The following is an 11,138-nucleotide window of genomic DNA, read 5'->3' on the forward strand; positions in this document are numbered from 1 at the left end:
TCCATGAAGTGCAGAGAGAGAGGAAGATCCTCTAAAGCTTAGGAGCCACAGCCTGGAAGGATCTCCCTCCTCTTGTCCTGAACCGGGTGCGAGGAACCATCAGCAGATTCTGATCCACAGATCCTTGATTAAACTATGATTTGAAGGCGCTGGACACCCATCAGACTTTTGCAATTAATATGTTGAAAATAATGAAACATAGCGAGTAAGTAATTAAGTAAGTAAGTAAGTAAACGTTATTTGTAAAGCACCTTTCTAGACCAGGCTCACAAAGCGCTTTTACAAACAAACTCAATATACAGCTAAAATACAAGCTTTAAAAGGCCAGAACACATAAGACAAGATTCCCCCCAAAAACAGGGTAAAGCCTGCACTAATAAAAATGTCTGAAATTGTTTCAAGAAACAATTTCTAAGAATTCAGTTTTAGACCAGAGCCAAATATTTAAGAACAGAGAGTGCCATCTAGTGGCCCTTCAAAATTATGAGATACTGTATCATGATTGAGCTGATGCTGTATCATAAGGCCTTATTAACCCATGACTAGAGGCCAGTGCGTGCAGAACTTTTAAAATACGCCAATCACCTATTAAAAAACTAAATCTCATTTAGAATATAATATTCACCACAGGAAAGAATGTTATGTTTTTAATTATTTTCGCTTTACATGGACATATCAACAAAATCAAGAAAAAGTTTGTGATTGTTGTATAAAAGCAAAGTAAAATAAGACTTTACTTCAGAATAAAAAAAGGGGATTAAAAACATTGTTTCTAAAAAAAACAACCTTCACCTTGACCAAGAGACAACACAAGAAATGCCAAAAACTTGTTTTCAGACCATTAGGTCCCCTTGACCCAGAGATAACACAAAGTTTTGATACTTGATCAACACTTGCTGAATCATGTGACACACAACAATATTCAGTAGGCCCGTATTATGACAACGTGAAAAATGTCTGCAGGCAAAACTATAGATGGAGTGCAACCTTTTCCCGGCTCACTATATACTACGATAATCTGGTTTACCTGGTCCAACATTTCTGGACTTGCTGTTTTCTGTGGAAATCTGCACAGTCAACATTTTGGACAGGTTAAAGCAACATGTGTTTCTTTTCACAGTGTATTTAAAGATCAGGCCACATATATTCATTTTATAACATTACATAACATTCATGTAACAGTGATGCAAATGAAATGCATATTCAACATGGCAGAAATAACACTTTCAACAAAAGTAGGATGATTTCTTGCATTTTACAATGGTGTAAAAAACAACAACAAAACAACACTCGAGAATAGAAAACACTGTCTACATCTGATACCTAATGGTGCAGCACGTGCTCCTCATGAGGCCAACCGCCTGCTCTTCTGAATATCCCTCTCTATATCTTGAGTAAATTCTTGGTTCACTGTCTCATTATCCTCTCTTTTGTCTTCTCACTTTCATTCTCACTCTTGAACTTTCATTCTGTCTTTCTCCTCCAACTCATCAGGCTATCCATCTTGAATTGGGCAAGCTTCCAGTTCTATGTTTTTGTTTTTATTGAATAGAGCAAATATTTTACAACATTTCTTCATGTTTTTTATGTTCATCATCAGAGGATAGACAGGATATATACCACATTTTTCACAAGTTTCGATTATTGGCAGACCATGATGATGACTTTGATCATCATAATCGTATAAATGATTTAACGAAATTCAACGGTGCAGGCTGATACAAAATTAAGTTAGATAAAATTGTTTCACTTACCAGAGTCTTTAACAATATATGTGAAAACTTGCTGTCTTCAGCCATCTTCATTGTCATGGTCATATTGGCATATATATTTAATTGCAGAAGAACAATGGTCTTCTGATTTAAGTTAGATTAAATCCTTGTGAACTTTGGCACAACATGTCATGTCCCTTTTGTTGGTTGGAATTCATTTAGCTCACATTAAACGTCCAACTGACCCCCATGTTGCATCAAACTAGTGCTGTCTTGAATAGACGGAGATGAAAGTGTTCAGTCACTTAGACAAATAACCTCATGCAGTTGGTAGGTATTCATTTAATTTTAATTAATATGATTTTTTTCATTTTTTTTATTTTAATTACTTGCACAAAGCTCTCTTGACTGTGCCATCTATTATTTTTACATTTTGTCCACATGCACAAGCCCAGCATTACCAGAGTGGAGACAATCACGACATTTGTGTGAAATAATACCTGAGCAAGTGAGTCTCTGTGCTATTGTCAGTTGGATGTCAACGTGAGTTGATTCAACAGGCCAAAATGGAAATGCTAAGTCAATCTTTGTCCAGTTACCTCGGCAACAAGCCATGCATGGCGAAAGATAGATGTGGAGAGAGGGGAGGGAAAAAAGGATGAGGAGCCTATTGAGGAGCTCTGGTACTCTAAAAGTGACAGGATGACCTAAAAAATCATTAGTTTGACACAAGCAGCTCACACAATAAAAGCTCATTAGGGTCTCAGCTGACCTGTAGATCAGACATGTTATCTACTTTTATCTTAACTATAATAAAAACAATAATTTGTATTATAAGCACCTTGCAGGATTCAAAAGCATACTTTACCCATTTCTTCCAGAGTATCTGACATACATTTACATGTCACACAAACAACAAAGTTGATGTTAACACCTTTTACAGTACAGCAGGGGTCTACTTTTTTTCATCAATTGAAAAAATATAGAAAAAAAAATTGTTATGTTTTATATCAAGCCTGTAAGTAGTAATGAAGAACGAAAGGATTCAGTTGAGACTTAAAGCACTCAGATGTGACTTGAAGAGGGAGCAGACCTCAGCCAAGATTCTCATTTTCTCTCAATATTTTCCTATACATTAACTTTATTTAGCAGCGTTTAAAAAAACATTGATAATAATGAGCTGATTATGACATTTATTGCATTACTGCCACTAAGACTCCTCATAACTCATGCCATATCTGAGTTACCTGAGATTAAAAAATATGAGGTCAAGTTATAACACAACCAATACTGGTCTCTGATTATTCTGTGTCTTACCCTTGTTTGTATCCTTCCATGTCTCATGACTACCTCATTAGCTCAACTAAGCTGTATTCTGAAGGCAGCATGACTTTGTAATTTCGGCCAGGTTACCACGGAAACTAAAACCAATGCTGGTAGTTAGTTACTGCAATAGGTGATTTGACTCAGAGCTAAAATTAACCCAGTGAGGCTGTGGAGAGACATACTACAAGCACTCACCTGAAATCTGTTCCATCTCAGAACAGCAAGAAGTGCAGTGGCCAAACAATGAAAGCAGATCATCTTTCTTAAAACAACTCCCCTATCCTGCTCTTGATATTCATGTTTCAACATTTGAATTTTTATTGGCTCTGACAATATGGTGAGGGCAGTTGCTGAGATTGAGGGCACATCATTTCATCAGAACTTCTTCTCCTCACGTATCTCCATATCCATCAAATCCAAAATGACATTTCTTCCCCTTTCCTGGCTGAAAATGTAGAATCTATAAATATGAGAATAATTTAACTGCACGACCTGATAAATCCATTTAAGTCAGCTTTTCGGAAACCTTTCTGGGGAAAGAATTTCAGGGGGAAAGAAAATGACTTTCTCTAGTCTAGAACAACATTCCAAAATAAAAGCACAAGAGCCTTACCTGAACGAAGTAACCAACAAAGTCTAGCAATTTTTAATTAATCAGTACGATAAATGCATGTTCTTATTCTTATAAGTGTTATTCATTTTATTATAATGACACCACAGTTCCCAAAGCCCAGCATGTGCATGTCATTTTGTTTTTGTATTCAATTTCCAAACACACTTGCATCAGAACAACATTTGAAATGTTTGAGTTTTGAGTTGTATGTAAGTTTTTTTAAATCTTGCCCCTTTGCTAAAAATAACTGATGCTGCTTGTTCATGACTGTCCCACATTCCTTTGTAGTAATGCTCCTATTCATAACAATCCAACATATTATTATGGGCAACACTTTAGAATGGGGAACACCACAACTGCTGATTATTAACCTGAAATAAAGAAATGATTGCAGATGTACTTGATAAAATGAAAATTCTCTCCGTTGATCCCTTATTAAATCCTACTACCACGAAAGAAGTAATACACTATTAACATTACTATTAGTATTAATAACGCAGTAAATAACCCCCCCAAAAAAATTAAAATTTGTGAATATGTTGTTCCCTCTTCTAATGTGGCACCATATTCATACTTAATTTACAAGTATTTGACAATTAAAACGTCAAACATGTTTACTTAGACCCTTTTTTTTCCTGGAGTACAATCATTAACACCCTCCTAAATGGCGTATATGCTCACAATTACAAAAACTTTTTGAGTAATTAGGATGCTATCAATACTAGTATATATATATATATATATATATATTTTTTTTTTTTCCCTTTAAAATAGAAAATATTATTAATAGAGAAGTACTACTCTCATGGTAACTACATCTAATAAGGGGTGAATAGAGGGAAGTTAGTTTTCACCATAGCTAATATTTATGAACTTCTTTATTTCCTGTTTATAACCATTAATTAAGCTGTTGTTCAGCATCAACTCATTATTATCATGCTATTATAGGTAGAATATAGTCACAATGAAGAAAGCATAGGTTAGAAAGAATGAGTAGAAAGTTAAGTGTTTCCCATTCTAGTGTGTTACCATTATTTTTTGTTAAATATTGCGCTGCAACTGTTTTAATTCTCAAAACGGCATTTCAGAATTAAGGCATTTTACCGTTCTTCTCCTACTTAACACATAACACAAGATAAACGAAGTACTATCTCTATCTAGAAACAAAACTTGTTAGTGATGGGTTCCTGAAGCATCATGAGCCAGCTGATGCTACACAGTTATAATGTTACAGTTAGAAATGCTACCATGCGACTGGCAGTAGTAAGTAAGTAAGTAAGTAAGTAATATTTGTATATATAGCGCTTTTCGAGACCAGGGTCACAAAGCGCTTAGACAATCAAAACAATACTCAAAAAAGTACATACTTTAAAGATCAAGATAATACTGATAATACTCTTCCGAAAAAAAAAAGAAAAAAGAAGCATCCCCACTTCCACTGGGTTTGTGGAGAGGATTTTCTCATTCATGAAGAGTAAGTGGACAGATGTGCGGAATAAATGTTCGGCTGAACTGATTGAAGTTGAGCTAATTGTGAGCCTAAGCTATGACTTGTCTTGTCCTTGCTTTAAACTGTAGCAGCCAAAGACAAAGCGCTCCTTACAGCAGCAACATCTCAGAGGAAATATATATGGAAAAAAATAGTATAAAATAAATGACACTGAGCTGTTCATAAATTACAGGATTATTAGTTTAGGATTATATTTATTATTATTTATACAGTTTTAAGTTAAGCAGGAAAGGTTTCTGTTTGAGAGTTAAAGTTAATGTTGTTATTTTGTATTAAAGTAAATTTTTGGATAATAACTTGTTTATCATGTGTTCAATCAAAAATACTCATTCAATCAATTCAATCAATCAAATCAATTTCAACTCAGGTTTAAATAGTTTAAATAAATAAATAGTAAAATATTTCACACACAATAAAAAAGAGGTTAAAAAAAATCACGACCAGAAAGGTTGAAGGCAATCAGGTCGGTTGATCCTGCCGATGAGGTGTCCGTTATTTATTTTTCAGGGAGTTGGCAACCCTAGCTTTAGAACAAGCAGCTAAAGTGGATCTTTGAACAACGTTTACATCTTTTATTGGTCACTACTAAGACAAGTCAATTAAGGGCAATAACAGCTCTTCCGGGCCACAAAAAAATAACCCTGGAGCTGGATTTGGCTCCCGGGCTCACAAATTTGACACATGTGACCTAAACTATTCAAACAGACTTGTTATTTTACCTTCGTCAGCGCCTGATTTTTGGCTTATAAGAATTTAGCTTTCCCTTTTCCGTTTTTTCATATTAAAACTAAAAGTTTAACATAAAGCAGCAGCACATGATCCAGCATCATAGTTGAAGCATACAACTTTACATACAACCGCTAGAGAGCAGCACAATTCTTTTTTTAATTGTATTTGAGGCCTGAACAAAGATCAGCACAGGGGCCACATCACATCCACTTCCCTTTGACTATACATGTGGCTCAGCAGCTCAGGATCAAACTCTAATTTAGAAATGTTTCGGAGAGACTATACATTTTTTTTAAAAGTGGACAATTTTAATTGTACTTAAATATTTATTTTTATTATCTTATTTATAGATAAAAATACTCAATGGAATTATCGAAGATAAGCTCACATTTATTTTCAATTTCAATTTACCTTGTGTTTAAACAACTACTTTATGTTTATAATAATAACTAATATAGTTGGGATGTTTAGTTTTATTTCATGTATAATATAGCAATGTATTTCATTGCATCCTCCCTTTTATGATTTTCATTAATTATTATTTTTTGAATGCCAATTTATCATTATAAAAGGATGTTATCGTAGGTAGAAGAACAATATTTAGAACAATAATCTAAAAGCAATCAGTGTTAAAAGAATCATCTTGCGCCAACAACCACCTTGATCTTTGTTATGGTTGCTAAACGTCTGACCTGTTTCTAATAAATCTCACGTATCGCAGGTGATCGCAGTCCAAAACAACCTTACTTTTGGGCCATTTTTTAAAACACCAGCAGGTGACTGTGGACCATCTCGAACCATCTGTCGTCCAATGTGTCCCAGCACTAGAAAATACCCCCACAATCTTTCCATCAATCACATATCATATCTTCAACCTCAGTCTACGGCAAAGAACCGAAAAAGATCCGACTGAGCGTGCTGAACGATTACAGACAGGTCCAGGACAAATTAGCCACAGCTGTATTGCTGTGGCTAATTGGAAAAAAGCAATTTCCCGAAGGACACCTCCTGAGGGATCAATAAAGTTCTACCTAATCTAACCTAACTTGACGGTAAATACAATCTGCCATTGACTGTGTCCTCATCTGAGATTTATTTTTATAATGAGATATGTTGAGTTTATATAAGCAATAAAAAAAGAGAAAATAACTTCAAAAATCAATTTCACACATTGCTAGGTTGATAAGAGGTGAGCTGCTTGATCTGTCCATCAGTCTGTTGCGGACGCATCAGAGTCCAAATGAGTGATGAGCAATTTAAGAATAATAATTTAAAACATAATATTTTCTCATGATTTCCCTGTCATTTTGTCCAGACTAAATAATGACATTGAGATCAAATATACTTAAAATACACAAAGAATAACAAGGAGTAAAAATACAACACAAAAATACATCAGCCTGAGCGAAACCTTTTCTGAAAGCTAAACTGACATGAAGATAAGAGTTTGAAATTCAAATCTCTCACCGAATGCATCACTGATCCACTTTACAAAATAAAATGTGTTGCTGAATACGAGGTGGTGGTTATCTGTTAACAATAGTAAGGTAAGGTAAAACGTAATGGGTTGATGAGGCCTCAGAAGAACAGCATTATTTTGACTGCAATTGCCATCTAGTTGATAAAACAATAAAGAAAGATCTCTCATCGTCTCAAATCAAGTTCAAGTTCTATTTGTCAAATATACATGTATCAAGACATACAGCTACATACATCAGACCCACGATGCAAAACATGAAGTAGACAGTGAAAGGATATTAAAAAATAAATTATAAATGAAAATAAATATCAACAAAATGAAATAAATATTTAACAATAGCTAAATAATCAACTAATAAACAGAATATCAACAAAAAACAAAGTTAAAGCACAGGTAGTGCAAGCAGAGGTGAGAGTGAAGGTAGGACAGGGAGGGAGTTGAGTCTGCTGACAGCCTGGTGGAAGAAGCTGTCCTTTAACCTGGCCTGAAGACTGCGCAGTCTTCTGCTTGACGGCAGCAGGCTGAAGAGGCTGTGGGACGGGTGAGTGGGGTCACCAGCAATCCTGATGGTCTCATTGCAATTGTTAAAACAAGCTTGGTATCTTGAAGTTTCATTTAAGTGCATATGACATCCCAAGACAACAGGCTTATTATATGTAACAATAGTATTATTATTCAAAAACCCAGCCCCGCAACTAAAAAATCTACTCGCCGCAAAGAAACCGGAATCGACGTAAGGAAGAGTTATCATGTTCCCGCTTGTTTCTGCCTGCATGCCTGGAGACATTGTTTAGCCTGGGTCAACAGAGTCAGAAAGTTTGGTAAACACAGTTCTCATGGATTTGTTTTGTTGTATAAGTGTTCACTTATGCAAATGAGTGTGGGGGATCCCAGGCATGGAGACAGGGAGAAGGAGAGAAGTTGTGCTAAGAGAGTGTTCAAATAAACAGCATTATCCGAGAGCCTCAGCGACCTTTTATTCTTACGGAAATAACTTCCAAAGACATGCTCAGCTACTGTTGCACAGCATTTTGATCAAACAAGACGGATGGTTTTAGACTTTTCTTCCAACGGACAAAAATCCGCGAGCAAAGTGGATTGAGCAAATTCGTTGTACACGATCGGGACCAAATGGGACGATGTGGAACCATACTGACAGTTCAGTTTTGTGTCTTGCACATTTTGAAGAGGATTGTTTCAACCCATAAACAAAGTAGTGAAAATACTTTGGGCTCAAGGTGCGTTACAAGAAGGTTCTGTTGCCTGGGGCCATTCCAATAGGTGATAGAGAAAAGGCGCAGACAGGAGGTGGGTTTTTAGATCTTTTTCTGATGAGCACTAGAACTGAAATGCGTTTGGGAGTGGGACTGTAGCAAACATTTCATAGGTCTTGTCGAGTCAGAGTCGAGTTACCTCCTTACAGAGACAGTCCTGGACGAGGAGTCTGAAATGTCTCAAGATCGTCACTGTCCATGCTGTTATTATGGGGACCTGGCACGAATAACGGCCCTACTCTTTGAGTGAGTGAGTAACTCTAATGAGTGACTCTTCGTTACGTACCAGCATCACATGAAGGCTGATGGAATGTTTGCATCATGCTCTCTTTGATGACAACTTTGAGAAGCTGTATAAAATTAATTAATTGGTCAAAGTGATTACGAAAACTTTCAATTTACTGCACAATAGGTATATTTTTGATGTTTATATCGATTTTACTTACATTTCCATACGTCATATGCACTTTAAGCCTCATTTTCAGATCTTAGTAGGTTGGTGTACAGACATGACTGTGATATCTCAAGACTGCTCTCCTACTATTTATTTGTGGACAGCATGCCATTTTACTCACTGCAGGTGTGCGCTTTATTTTTGTTTACATCCCGCTGGATGTGCACAAAGCGCAATGTGTGCTCGTGGACCAGATTCTACATGTGGAGCGAACTTTCCCGGACTCTTCTGTAATTGTGCTTGGTGAATCTCAGCAAGGAACTGCCAAAGTACAAACAGATTTTAAAATGTTCCACCAGAGAAGACAACACGCCGGATCATTTGTTTAGCGTCTGTAATCAATGCACACGCGCCCTCCCCTGCGCAGCATTCAGCTTCTCAGATCACGTGATGGTCCATCTTATCCCCATTGGAGATGACAGACTGGGAGGTATTCAGAGCTGCTTCCAGAACAGAAACCAGGATGAGTACACAGATGCTTTGAACTCATGGATCAGTTACTGTGAGCTCTGCATTCAACACCATCCTCCCGTCTCTGCTCCAGGACAAGCTCTTCCAGTTAAATGTGCCGGACTCCCTCTGCAGGTGGATCCCAGACTTCCTTACGGACTGGTGCCAGCATGTGAGGCCCGGGGACAACTGTCTCAGACAATCGGACCCTCAACACTGGATCCCTTCAGGGCTGTGTACTTCCCCCTGGCTCTTCTCCATATACACAAACTGCTGTGTTGCCAGCCATCAGTCTGTTTAACTAATCAAGTTTGCAGCACCACAACCGCTATTGGACTCATCTGAGATGGGGACGAGTCCGCCTACAGTTTGGAGGTGGTTCGGCTGGTGTCCTGGTGTAACAGTAACAACCTGGAGCTGAACGACCAGAGACCATTGGAGATGATCGTCGACTTCAGGAAAGTCACAACCCCACTCCCCTACCCCCTTCCTGGTCACCACCATCACGCAGGACCTCGAGTGGGGGTAAACCTCCAGTCCCCTCACCAAGAAGCCCCAACAGGGGATGTTCTTTCTGAGGCAGCTTAAGAAACATTGTCTGCCCACCGTGATTCTGGTGCAGTTTTACACATCCATAATTTAGTTTATCCTGATCACATCCATCTCCGTGTGGTGTGCCAGCGCCACCACCAGAGACAAAGTCAGACTGAAGCGCATTGGGCACGCAGCTGAGGTGATCGGCTGTAAACCTCCATCCCTTCAAAACCTGTATGTTTCCAAGACCAGGAGACGTGCAGATAGGATTACAGCCGACCCTTCTCACCCTGGTCACAGAATTTTCACACCTCTGCCATCAGGCAGGAGACTGTGTTCCATCAGGACCATAACCTCCAAGACTCATTAGCATTCACTCTTCACTTTGTAAATAGCCAAATTGTAATTGTACCTGTATTGTATTTATGTTTAATATTTCATTCTATCTGGTTTGATGTTGATGTTGCACAGTGGACCAAAACAAATTTCTAATAAGTGGACCCTCTCCGCTAAAAATGGCAAAATAATTCTGGTTCTGATTCTTTAGATGTGTTATTTAGTTAGTGGTGTTGAATATTTTGGTCTCGCGTTGTCCCCCAACCTAAGATTACCAAAAGAAAAAGGATCAGGGTTTATTTTATGCAGCGTCTTTTGAAGTTGATGTGTTTGATTGAGAGAACAGGTTTTAGAGGAAGTTGAAAAAAGAATGCCATTTGGGGTTAATTAAGAGCCAACATTACATTGCAACACATACGTCTGTTTTACACAAGTCAACCCCTCAGCCCAAATCCATTGTAGCCCCCCCAGTGTAGCCTCTTCTGTAAGTTGCAACTATGACCTTGAGGTCAATATGGTGAACAAATTCAAACAACAAAACTAAAAAAAGAAACACAGTGAAATGATCAACATGTGTATTATTGCTTTAATTGAACAAATGTTATTGGCTTGGTCACAAACAATCCTCCATTCAGTCCCTTCAATTCAATGATGATGAAACAGCAGCTTATGTTTTTTTCCCCGACTGCTGAACTACAAACCTACACAGTGACTCAATTC

The 11,138-nt window shown here is 37.5% G+C and overlaps 1 pseudogene; it reads left to right on the forward strand.

Annotated features, from left to right (window-relative positions):
- The first annotated feature begins 9,488 nt into the window (after positions 1-9,488).
- On the forward strand, positions 9,489-10,280 carry LOC148071388 (uncharacterized; annotated as a pseudogene).
- The last annotated feature ends 858 nt before the right edge of the window (positions 10,281-11,138 follow it).

The sequence above is a fragment of the Callionymus lyra genome, chromosome 9 (genome assembly GCF_982586985.1).
Source record: "Callionymus lyra chromosome 9, fCalLyr1.hap1.1, whole genome shotgun sequence".
NCBI lineage: Eukaryota > Metazoa > Chordata > Actinopteri > Syngnathiformes > Callionymidae > Callionymus > Callionymus lyra.